We start from the raw sequence: 12169 nt of genomic DNA on the forward strand, positions 1-12169 counted from the left end.
AAGTAACTAATACATTTGTAATGTACCCATGGTGCCCACTCTGAATCCAACCATTCAGATAAAGGGACCAGAGCAGATTTGTTGAGTGACCCTTTATACAATACATATAGTGGGACCAATGCACTGTTCCATAGACATCTGGCATGGTGTAATGCAAAATTCTTAGGAAATGGGAACAAGCCCTCAAATGATGTTCTTTAGCTCTTATTTTTCTAGTCACAGCCATGGATGTGATGACAAGGTGATTCAACATTTCAGGGGGTAAGATTTCCTTTATTGGGGAGCTCAGTTAAGCTCATTTCTATGTTCATCATTCAGGCTGACTAACCAGAGGGAAATGCAAGGAGCATTTGGCCTACGTTTGAGGGTCGTGTTGTTGAAATGCCTGGAAATGCAGCTCAGTAACTGGAAGACTTCAAATTAGACACTTCCAGTGTTTGCACTTAAATCACATGCCAACAATTACACAGTATAATATGATCTTTCTACTTTTATCTATATTTTTTTCTAAAGGGTCCCCTTTGATTAAGGGGGCAAGAAAAATGCGCATTGTGCACTACACCTAAGTTGACCCTGTAAATTCCAATTGTAACCTCCCACCAAAACACAACACATCGCAAGTGGGCACTTGACTAATGAAACATCTCCAGAGAAAACAAATCTAAAAACAAATTAGTATTACTTTGAAAATATTATATTGCCCTCCTTCTACCAGGTGAACTGCCCCTTTAAATAAACAAGTTTCTACCGTATTTTATCAGACCAGGTATAACTTGCCCTTTACTAACAAATAGGTTATAACTAGCGTATCAAGGGATAAACACAATATGTGCACAGTGTGTATAGTTATCTGCATGCATTTATCTGTATGGCTATAGATATCCTTTATTTTACAAACCCGTATTTAATAACAGTTTAGAGGCTGCAGAAACATACATTCTAAGGAAGCCAGCGCAGTCCAACTCGCACATCAGTTATTTCTTTATAAACAAAATGTGATCTGTATTCCAACAGCATATCTTCAGGGCCTATGCATCTATCAGGAAATGCTTACCATATAATGCATTTCTGTATATTAACAAATATTATACTATAATAGGAATAAAGCCCATCACTGTCACATTTATTAAGTTACGTTAATATTTATTTCCAGATTTTTCTTAAAGATTGGGGACAGTAGATGTTACTTTCAGACTCCCTCTCTCTCTGTGCCTGTCTCTCTCTCTTCATATGGTTTCTGATAGAAAGAAACTATTTTTGCAATGACCTTTTACAATTAAGGAAATCTACTATTACCAAAAAGAATTTAAATATAAAAAAAACTCTTAATCCTCTGTTACATTAAAGGAGTCAATAAAAAGCTAGTAATCCTGCTCAAGCAAACAACATTTGATCAGTGGATGCCATCTGTATATTCTATATCTGTGCTGAAAGCTGATTGTGATTTAAATGAAGTGGATGTGCATGGGGGGTGGGGGTAGAAAAAAAAATCTTTCATCAGCGGGGTGCAAAATATGTGCCTACAATTAGCATTGCATCACTTGTGCTTCTGCTACCCTTTCAGTTCTAAAGGGGTTAAAAAGGCACAATTCATAATTTATAAATAATTACAAATTAGACAAGGGAATATTGAAACTGATACGTCATAAATTAATGAAAACATATAATGCATTAAAGTAGATCTCGGAGCATGCCATGCCCAGGTTATAATTATAGGTGCAGTCATGTGAGTGGGTGCTGAGTTACTGGCATCTGACAATGGCACCAGATTAAAATCACTTTCCATCAACTACTGAGGCAAAAACATGCTGTTGTGCACACTTTCCTTTTTATTATAATGATTGTTTAAATTGATTATTTTTCTGTTTATGAATTTGATTTGAGGTTTGTGATATTAAGAAATACACATAAATCTTTTATAAAATGTATATGTATATACAGTATCTCTGTTTAGTAACACAGTGTGTCCTCCCTCTCTCTCTCTCTGTGTGCATGTACTGTATACACTGAGAGTGTACTGTGTCTGGGTGGTGTGTGTATGTGTATAATAATATAACACCCACTGGGCAGAAGGCCATGTAAATTTACCAATACATTAAATTTGCAAAAAAGTGGGGATGTAGCAAACAGCATGAGCTCAGTAAAATATGGTGATGCACACAGTCATTTTCTTCCATGGTTTTACACCTAGTTATACTGTGCGAAACAAATAGGTACAAAACAGGCAAATGTAGACATTTGTTACATTTTTGTTTATGTTACCTAATTATTTTCTCCTTTGTAACACCATTTGCTACATTCTCCATTTACTGTTTTACCTTAGTGCCTAAAGTGTTGCATTTTTTGTTCTCTTTTCTTTTCCATACGAGTAGCTGATCCTATTGGGATGAAAATCTGAAAGATGGCAGAGATAGATCATAGACAGACAGATGATATAATAGATAGATAGATAGATAGATAGATAGATAGATAGATAGAGTATAAATGTGGTTTTAGCTTGCATTGGGAGCATGTCAGCACTAGGCCTTTAATCCAAAGATGTAAATAATTCAGGTAACACTTGATTACTCCAGGCTGGAACATGAAGTGCTTCTGAACAGTACAATATTAAAAAGCCTATCTGGTGTATGTTAGCACTGGGTACATAACTGTGCCATATCAAGCAACTGCAGGAGAGAAAAACAAATAGCAGTTTGTTTTGTTATAAAACACAAAGGGTAAGGCAGAAGATTGTAGGAGTTAATAGTTATTTTATATGAGATTTATGCAGAAGAATTAGACTTGGTGAGTCATTGATCCAAATAAAGAAGCAGTTATTTACCTTTTAATAAATATTGTTTTTTACTTCCTTATGTTACAATTAGCTTGCCAAAATGTCCCCCTGTATGCAGTGTAAATCATATACACATTAAAGCAGTTGAAGAATATTTTGCCTTTTCACATGATGATAAGCGTAATAAGAAAAAATATTTCTAGAGACATTAAAGATATCAGAATCATGCTTCACATCCGAACAGCATACTAATTTGATTTGATGATTCTTCTGCACACCAAAGCAAGAAAGAAGGTACCACAGAAGGAAAAGCAGGATAGGAAATATTGGGGGAGGGGTGGGGAGAGAGAGGAATAAGGGACAAGTAATAGAAAGAGAGAGGGTGTGAATGAAACAGGGGATGGGGGAGTAAAAGATGGATAAATAAGTAGAAGAAGAGTAGTGAATAGAGAAGCAAAAGGGGGAGAAAGAAAGGATAAAAAAATCAGAGGCAAATAAAATAAGGAAGGGAAAGTAAAATAGTGGAATAGTGAGAGGAGAGAGTGGGAATAAGAAAAAGGGAGAACATGGAAAGGACCAGATGAAACAAAAAGATAATATTAGTTTACTTCCCATCCTATTTAGCTTGTTGCAAAGTTTTGCAGCCTTGTGCCAGTGTTGCTGAGCCAGAAGACCATGCCAGGCTTAATAGAATCTGTATCTCCTGGGCCTTTATCTTCCTGTTCCTTGCCATCTCCTTCTGTGTCTCCTTCATTCTGAAAGGTTTTTTCTGGCCAGCGCTGATTAATAAGTGTTTTTGTGAAGTGTTGCATAATGGAAATGGCTGGTGACCCAGCAACAAGGAAGCCTTCAGCTAGTTTTTTGTTGCAAGCTGAGAAAGGGGCTTTAGGACAGAGACCCCAAGCATTGACCTGCATTCATTCAGTGGATTCCCTATTCATTGCCAGTCTTATAGCCGCCCGGAGATCCCATTGTTCAGCTAATAACAATAGGGACTGGGAGAAAGGTTTCCAGATGCAACGCCAGTCGTTTTATCCCAAACTGCACATAAACAGGACTCTTTCCCTCCAATTTGGGGGTGACTTCAATACATGGGAAATAAATACCATTGCTTTATTTTTATGGGACTTAACCTGTATTGTTGCGTGTATATTAATGGCCTGTGGTATAAGTTGTTTCATTCTTACTGTATAATTCATTGCACCGAGCCAGTGATAAATATGTTTGAGTGCAGATGTTTATATAAAAGCAGCCAGAAAAAAAGGCATGATAACTAAAGCAGCACCAAATTCCCCCTTGTCTGTAACTCACACCATGTATTCATTATTCCTTCTTTTATGCAGGAGCTAAGCATTAAAGCAGAACGAGGTAAGTAAATCCTGACACCATTCTGCCCTGTGAGATATACATGCAAAATACCTTGCGCCGCAATGGGGTAAGAGAAAATCATTTTCTTGAATGTTAGTGTTATTATTTTAGCTACTATTTCTATGCGTAATCTGTTTGTAAAAAAAAAAAATATTCTTAGAAATACATTTAATAAACGACACTCATTTTATCCTTCCATTATTTTTATACACTCAGCGCAAAATCCAGGATTAAGCAGGAGATTTTAGTGCAAATTATTATCCCAGCGTAATTGTCAGGTCAACAATTTACAATGAAGGAAATAAAGCATTTCTAAAATAAATCAGCCCTACTCTGACTGTGAATGGCAAGATAAAAACCAGCAGGATCAAAGTATTTGGATGTGCTAAACTCAATGCATTGTCCCTATTGTCTATTGATATGCTAATGCGCCTAGTGTGCCAATAACAAGAACACCTTGCAGATTTAAAAGACATTTGTGCCCTCCACAGAGAAGTTTATTATCAACTAATTAGCAACAACCTTTTCCAGTGAGTTAGGTTACATTTTCATAAGCTCTGAGCAAATATACCGAACTGAGACATTTCAGGATGATGCCAAGCAAAGCTCTTACATAGGGCTAACGTTAAATTATGAATGTGTGTAATCGTCTACAATAGCGGCCCATGCACTGGGATTATCAATGGGAGAGGCGTCTTCTTGGAAATCACATCAAAATATACTCATTATTTTACCCTGCCCAAAGGGTGCAAGATATTAATGACACACAATAAACATTAAATAAACAAATAATAGAGATGATTTTCAAGATTCACTATATTTTCACTGCACAAAACAATGTATTGGCTTATAGAAATGTGCATCAGCTGTGTGGCAGGGGATAATGGTGTAAATAAATGGTTAAAATACAAATGTATATGTCCTGACAAAACCAAACTTGTTAATGTGTGTAGTGTAGAGGATGCACTGCTGTGCTATATATTTACGTCATACACACACATGTATATATATATATATATATATATATATATATATATATATATATATATATATATATATATATATATATATATATATATATATATATATATATATATATATATATATTATATATATATATATATATATATATTATTCTGTGCAATATTATTGTGTGTATGTGTGTGCCTATGTAGCAGTACTATAATAAGCTTTGCGGGAATGGGCCCCACAGGGAGGACGTGCAGTGCATGCTGATTGGCTCCAGTCTCTGGCTATGGGACGCACTGCGGTTGCCTATGTAGTTTTGGTTGCATATACTGTGCGCTTGGTTTCTGCATCAGAGCTTAGGTCTAAATCTGAAAATGCAATTTGAATATGGGTTGTTATGAGGCACATTTCGATTGGCAACAACTGTAATCACTGTATTCCGATCTGAATATTTTACAACCCCAAGCATGAGATTCTCATCAGTTCAGTGTGTCATAGGAAATTGCCCTGTGAACCTGCGGTAGTGAGATTTCCCTGTGCAGCTCATAATGTCTTTCCATTAGTCTCCAATGTGAGTGTATGAGAACATGCAGAAAGCAGTGTAAGAGAAAACTATGGCAGCCCCGTAGAACGAATGATCCCATTGCTTGCGCTTCCCCGCTGCGCTTGCGCCAGACATTTCAGCAGTGATCGTGTGGCTCGTGTAATAAAAACCAACGGATTTCAATAACATTTAGAAATCACTGGCCCCGCTCTATATAAACCTTTATTAAAATGCGTCTTCGAAGTAGAAAAACGTCCATGACGTGTTCCTTGTATTTATGTAGCAAATTTGTGTCTGGGAAGCAATAATAAAAAGGTTGCTACATTCCTCATCTCCTCGCTTGTACAAGATATTCAGTGTTAGGGTTGGGGATTCACTCACTTTTCTTTGCCCCCCCCCCCCTGTCTCCAAACTGCGCCCAACACAGTGTTTCTTCAGTCTCCATCAAAGACTTTCGAGGTCATGGGAGCTCATTGAGATCTAAATATGGACGCTGCCTACAAATGACCCCTCTTGGGTTTAGTTCAATATAGAAATCGTCAAAAGGGGGGGGGGTCTAGTGTTTAAAGTTAATATTTTAATATTTAGAATGAATCTGAATCTAACAAACAATTCAATTAGTCCTTTCATTTTCAAACATGAGTTGTGTTGTTTTTCTGCAGTATGAAATGGACGATTTCATTAGGTTAAAAAAGAATTGGTGACAGGACTTTTACATAAACTGGGGGCAGAGTTAATGCTCTTTTGTGCTTCAGCCTTGTGCTAGGTGAAGAGGCTGCTGCTGCTGCTGCATGAGAAGAAAGTGACTGATTTAACTCATTGGGATGCAGCAAGCGACCAGCCCTCTTTTGAAAAAAAAAAAGAAGCAGTAAAGGGAAGGAGAAAGAGGGAGAAAGGGGGAGAGAGAGGGAGGCTGTCAGGACCTGCACCACTGAGAGCTTTGCGTTTATTCCCTTTAATGCGAGGGATAAACATTGAAATGTCTCTTTTTTCCTATGGTGTGTCTCCATTTTTCATTTGCCCACGACGATGCTCTGTTGAGATATTCCGGAATGTGGTGGATGCTATGAATATCCCTGGCAGATGCGGATTACAGATCGCTAATCGCTTCTAGTAAGTAAATCGTTTGCCTGCGCTCTTTACTACATTCATTGTTCCTAACCGAAGCTTTGTGTCGCAAACAAACGCTTCCCTTGCCCCAGAAATGGATGAGCGCACAGTGAGCCAGCAAGATGCGATAATCCCCCAGTTACTGCAGTTGGGAGTATCGGGCTGGATTCTAGCGATATACATAAAACTGTCTAATTCTTGCATTTGACTAAGCAGTTTATTACTAATGTAAAGGCGTTTGCTTGTGTCCCCCCATATGTGTGTTATCCCAAGATGGGGGCCTTTGTCTGGGTATCTGGGCTGCCAGCAGCTCTCAGTGTTCCCTGCGGGGCAGTGTCTATGTACTACGCTATGCAATGTGCAATGAATTCCGATGGCCCATGCCTCCTTTGTGTGCGGCTGAAGCTGGGGAGCTGCTTTGTGCCAGCAAAGGGAAGATGGCGAATGCCTTTGTGCTAGGGCTATTTTCTTCCGGTACAAAGGTTTTCCCAAGCCCTGAATCCTTTGCAGTTCCTACTGAATCAGCATTTTTATCAGATAAAGAATGAAGCACTTCTTATGGGGCAAAGCACTGTGCCCATAGGCGAACCCTGAAAGCGATCCCCAAAACAGCAAGTCAGGCTCAAGTCACTTACAGCTGAACCTGTCCCCACTGGCTGTGTTCCATTCAGTCATGTATAAGTATCCTATAGATTGTATGCAATGGCGCCACTGGGAGTTGTATAGGGCACCAACCCATTGTGCTAACACAAGTCAACCAGCGCACCCCTTTCTGCACAGTGTGGCCATGTGTGTTTAACCCTTTTGGGGAAAAAACGTTTCAAACCAATAGTTGACCTCGTTGGACTCTTTGTTCCCCCAGAGGTGTCTGCTTGGTCTATGGCTTCTTAATGTTGAAATCAATTTTTAGTACTGTAGGAGTAAATGTAGGGCTGTGGGGGGGGCAGCTCTGCAAAATGAATGAAGTGGAAATGCCTTTATTCAGTGACGAATGTATTGGTCAGAATAGCAAATGGCATATTCTGCGGGAGACTCGGCCGAGTATTTGTTGCGTGCGAGTTCCGGGCGTATTAGATTTACAATCAGGGAATGTCAGATCAAAACCATGGACAGCGAAATGACTGCAGCGCCAACATAGCGGCCCCCCTGCCTCCCGTCTCCCAGCTATTCCCTGCAGGTCCCGCACTGCAATCACTCATACATTGCTGATTATTTCTCTGCTGCATCCTTATTAGCCCTACTGGGCAGCCATCTTGAATGTATCTCAAGGCAATATTCTAAATGGATACATACATATCTTTGCACAGGTACTGAAGGTTACTGACAATAACCTGTCTCTAGCCCCCAGTTGCAAGCGAGATTGGGCAAAGTTGTATTTGCTATATGTATTTATATTGCCTGGCAGATCCACACAAGCTAAGACTGCATTAACAGTATCCGATCAGATACGGTAGATATTAGATGGCAGCCTGGGTACGGCTGCTGCTTTTCTAATTCATAGGTTTTTTATTTTATATGTACGAAAATTGTAACCACAACGTTTTGCAGCCAATCCTACCATAGTTATAACTGTTTTAGTAAAACTGTAGGCCTCTGGGATATGAGAAGAGAACATTAATTGTTAGACTAAATATAGATATATCATTCCCATTACTCTACTTGTTCAGATACCAGCTGGTTTGCCTGATATAAGCAATTCTGTAGCACAATTACCGACACATATTCTGTTCTCTTCTTTGTATATGATCAGCCCCCCCCCCCATTATATCTTTCTCTCTTTGCATAAACATCTTTTTGTATTCGCTCTGTATTTTCATTTTTTTTTTCTTTCGGTTGGTTGTGGGATTTATAGTTTTGGTTTATTATAAAGCTCCACAATGTGGGGCTATCCAATAACTGCGGAACTTATATAGATTTATTTACGAGAAGCGCTTTATGTAACTCGGATTAGAACCAGGCCAGTGCTCTTGACCTACTTTAATATAGGACAATGCATCTGCTACCTGCAAACTACCTTTAGCCTGAGTGGGGAGATAGTAGGGTGCTTCCCTCCAGTTCTATAGAGCCCTTGCTTGAGATGTTTGCTGGGGAAGGCATAGTTTTATAGGGTGTGCAGGGCTGAATGGGTAGAGGGCATATGATAACGTAAGACTGGGATAATTCAGCAATCGATAATATAGTCAGGGAAAAGCTGCTAGAAGGTTTCGCCCTTGATTAGTAACAGCTTTGAAATGCGGCTGTAGAGGGTGCAGATTGTGCGGGCTGTGAGCTCTCAAGGACACAGGGAGATGATGAGGACTTTGGGATCCAACATCTGCCTGCTGGTGACGTCAGCGCTCCGTGTAATCCTCTTGTGCTGAAGCCACAAGCCTTATTTGTTTGGCTGTACAGCCATTAATCCCTAATTCTGGAGCAGCCAGCGAGGGGGAAACACTGCACCGGTGCATCCGTCATTCCCAAATATATGAACACAGACGAAGCCCTTCTCCCTGCGCCAGATTCACAGACGGGCATTCCTAATACATCTCAAATGGTATAGTCTTATGTATGTATATATGAATGTATATATATTTTTTCTCTTTTTCGTTGCTTTCGTAAACAGATTCTTACTAATATGTCTTTTAGGTTGTAGTTGCAGCTGCTGATGCATATTTGAACATATTCTTTGCTTGCCCTTATTTGTGTGTTGGGGCTTATGATTTCTGGGGGCTTGGGGGACGCTGATATTGTACAATTCCTGCAGTATTTCAGGCATGTATATGCTCCGGGTATGTACATACTCACTTGGGCCATGTATGTCTAGTATTGTCACATCGAAATAATGCCATTTATGCCCACATTATCTCTTCATTTTAGGTATGAGGGCATATTCATTTATTATCTTTTTTTTATCTTTTTACTTATGAAGCAGGTATGGTATGCATCTCTTGTGTGTATATATTAATATAGCTGCTTTGTTTTCTTTATCTTGAAAGGAATAACACGGATTGTTTGGGCTTAAGAAGAGGATCCTGACGCCTCACTGTATGGTGCAGACATATACATATAAGTGCACACTGGGAATTAACCCCAAGGATCCACCCATTTCTCTTGCTGATAACGGATCTGACTCTGACATATGTATCATTTCCAGCTTTCGCCCTGATGTCTTAATAGCAAGGCAGCAAATAGTGACCGACTGGGCGCTTTTAGGCTTTTCCTCACTGCCCGCTGATCGAATCCCGAATGGGCACTCACCAGCCGACAGACATCACTCTTGGTTGAGGCTTTTTTTTCACAGAAAGAATCAATATGGATACGATGTCAGTTTAAACATTTAAAGGGCAGTTAAAAGCCTTAGTTTCCGCAGTTCCCTTTCTGAGTAGAGTAACTATAGCCTGGCCATATGGGCTGCCCGTCCTCTCTGGGGATTGGGCAGGTGCGATTGAGTTATTTTTCCTCATTACAAAAGAAAGATGACACGTCCTGACCTTTCCTTTTATATCATCGGGTCAAAACAAGACTCCTAAAGAGAAAGCCTCCACCGGCCTGTGTTACAGTGGGGAACTGTCTTAGCTGTTTATGTCTTAGAGCTGCAGGTTCCAATAGAAACGTTCATGAGACAATTAAAACCGAGTTTGTTTAGAAGCGACAGAGCCATCTGCTTTACGGAACGCTGCGCTAAGGATTTGATGGTTGCCTATATCCCATCTATGATTTAAAGGGAATATGTTTGACTGGAGCTGCAGCATTAGAGTCAAACGTATGTACTATGAGAGCAAAGAGTCTGGCTCGGAAGAGGAGGTTTCACACCGGAGCAGGGGATTGCGTCCTTGCAGTCCTGCCCGACCTCTCGCCATTTTGGTCCGATCTAAGTCTCTGACTCTCCGTGTTCACAGCGGACCTTGATTTAATGTCATACAATTAAGGCACGCGGTGAATGCCAAGAGTGGAGCCTACATGCAGCCCGAAGCCTCTCCCTGTCTGCGCAGGAGCGCAACCGCATTTACTTACATATGGGCATTTAACACGAGTGGCGCATTGTATGTAATTATGGTTTGGGTTTGGGAAAGATGTGTGTTAAGTTCACCGAAACCTGCCCAGCTGCTGGGGGCCTTCGGTGAAATGCCCTTACCCTTGGCTTATAAAGGTCTTAAAATACCAGAATGGTAATATTTTATTTCCTATGTGTACCGGCAATTTATACAAATATGTGAATCCTTGCTATCATGTATATATATATATATATTGTATTGTTTTTAAAAAATGACTGTAACTAACAGCCCGACCCCTTGTTAAAAAGAAAATAAAACTCATTAAGGACCATGGTATGAATAATACAAGGCATTTAGATTGTCAGTATGTTGCTGTTCTAGATGCACACAGGCAGGCTGTATATTAATACAACGGTGTATTGGAGAGTTCATTGTGTGCCAGGGTCCAGCCTGCGAGGATCCTACTCTGTTTGCCCATACAGATCAGTGTTTAGCGCAGTGCGCTGTCCGTAGTGCTGAAATAGATGGCTCCCATGCAAGCCAATGAGGCAGGCCCAAGGCTTCTGCGCTATCCACAAATCTGCATCAGTGACAGACAGGATCTGCAGAAGCAAAGCTTTGCCAGGTTGCACCTCTGTGTCAGCGTGACTAATGGTCAGCCCTATACAATAGGCTCAGCACTATCACCAGCGAACAACAGCATATAGATTGGCCTAAACAGATTGTGCCCAAGCTGTCTCTCACAAAAGCAGGAATTTATTAAAGCTAATCATGCATTTATCAAGGCAGATACACTAGAATATGTTATGCTGTTTCGAAACCCACATTCACGAACAACACAATACCTTCTGCTGCGGGATATGAGAGGAGAATTTAAAATAAACGAGTCGGATAAAATAAATCATATCTATATAAATGTAAATACGGTGCATTTATTTGATTTGCACAATGCATGTTACAGTAGCGCATATCGCAGATCAGGGTTAATCAGGGTTAAACAGTGCAGGGTGTGTTTTATCCCCAATACTTAGAATAATGACCATTTCAAAGCAAAATATTAAACATCTCAAGTGAGAATAATCATGGAACATAATCAGATTTGGGTGAACAAATCAAGTTACTAAATCTCTGCATAGCTGGTTTATAAAAGCCTGTAGTATAACAGGCGTAAGAATTATAAATCAGCATGGGTGTACTTGGAATAACCTTGTATGTGGCCCCAAATCTGACAATAGACAACGGTCAGCTTAATCTTCTGCTGTTTTATGGTTCATTTCTTTTTGTATCTTATTGATGTGGAAGTTCCGCTGACTGGGTCAGCGCTATGGCACATCGCTGGTTTATAAAGCAGCAAAATAAATAATCACTGGGATCACTTGGGCAGGACTGTAGCATAGAAAGGGCCATTGTGTGTCAGTGTGTATGAGTGTA

General features: G+C 39.9%; 1 long non-coding RNA gene and 1 other non-coding gene across 2 annotated transcripts; both read left to right on the forward strand.

The window, feature by feature from the left end:
- Window positions 1-8734: 8734 nt before the first annotated feature.
- Window positions 8735-11090, forward strand: LOC116411695. Its single transcript, XR_004223291.1, has 2 exons — window positions 8735-9297; window positions 9740-11090. It is a non-coding gene; the product is annotated as an uncharacterized LOC116411695 (long non-coding RNA).
- mir124 (microRNA mir-124) lies at window positions 10616-10703 on the forward strand. The gene has a single exon (NR_049674.1). It is a non-coding gene; the product is annotated as a microRNA mir-124 (primary transcript).
- Window positions 11091-12169: the final 1079 nt, after the last annotated feature.

The sequence above is a fragment of the Xenopus tropicalis genome, chromosome 6, assembly GCF_000004195.4.
Source record: "Xenopus tropicalis strain Nigerian chromosome 6, UCB_Xtro_10.0, whole genome shotgun sequence".
In the NCBI taxonomy this organism is placed as follows: domain Eukaryota; kingdom Metazoa; phylum Chordata; class Amphibia; order Anura; family Pipidae; genus Xenopus; species Xenopus tropicalis.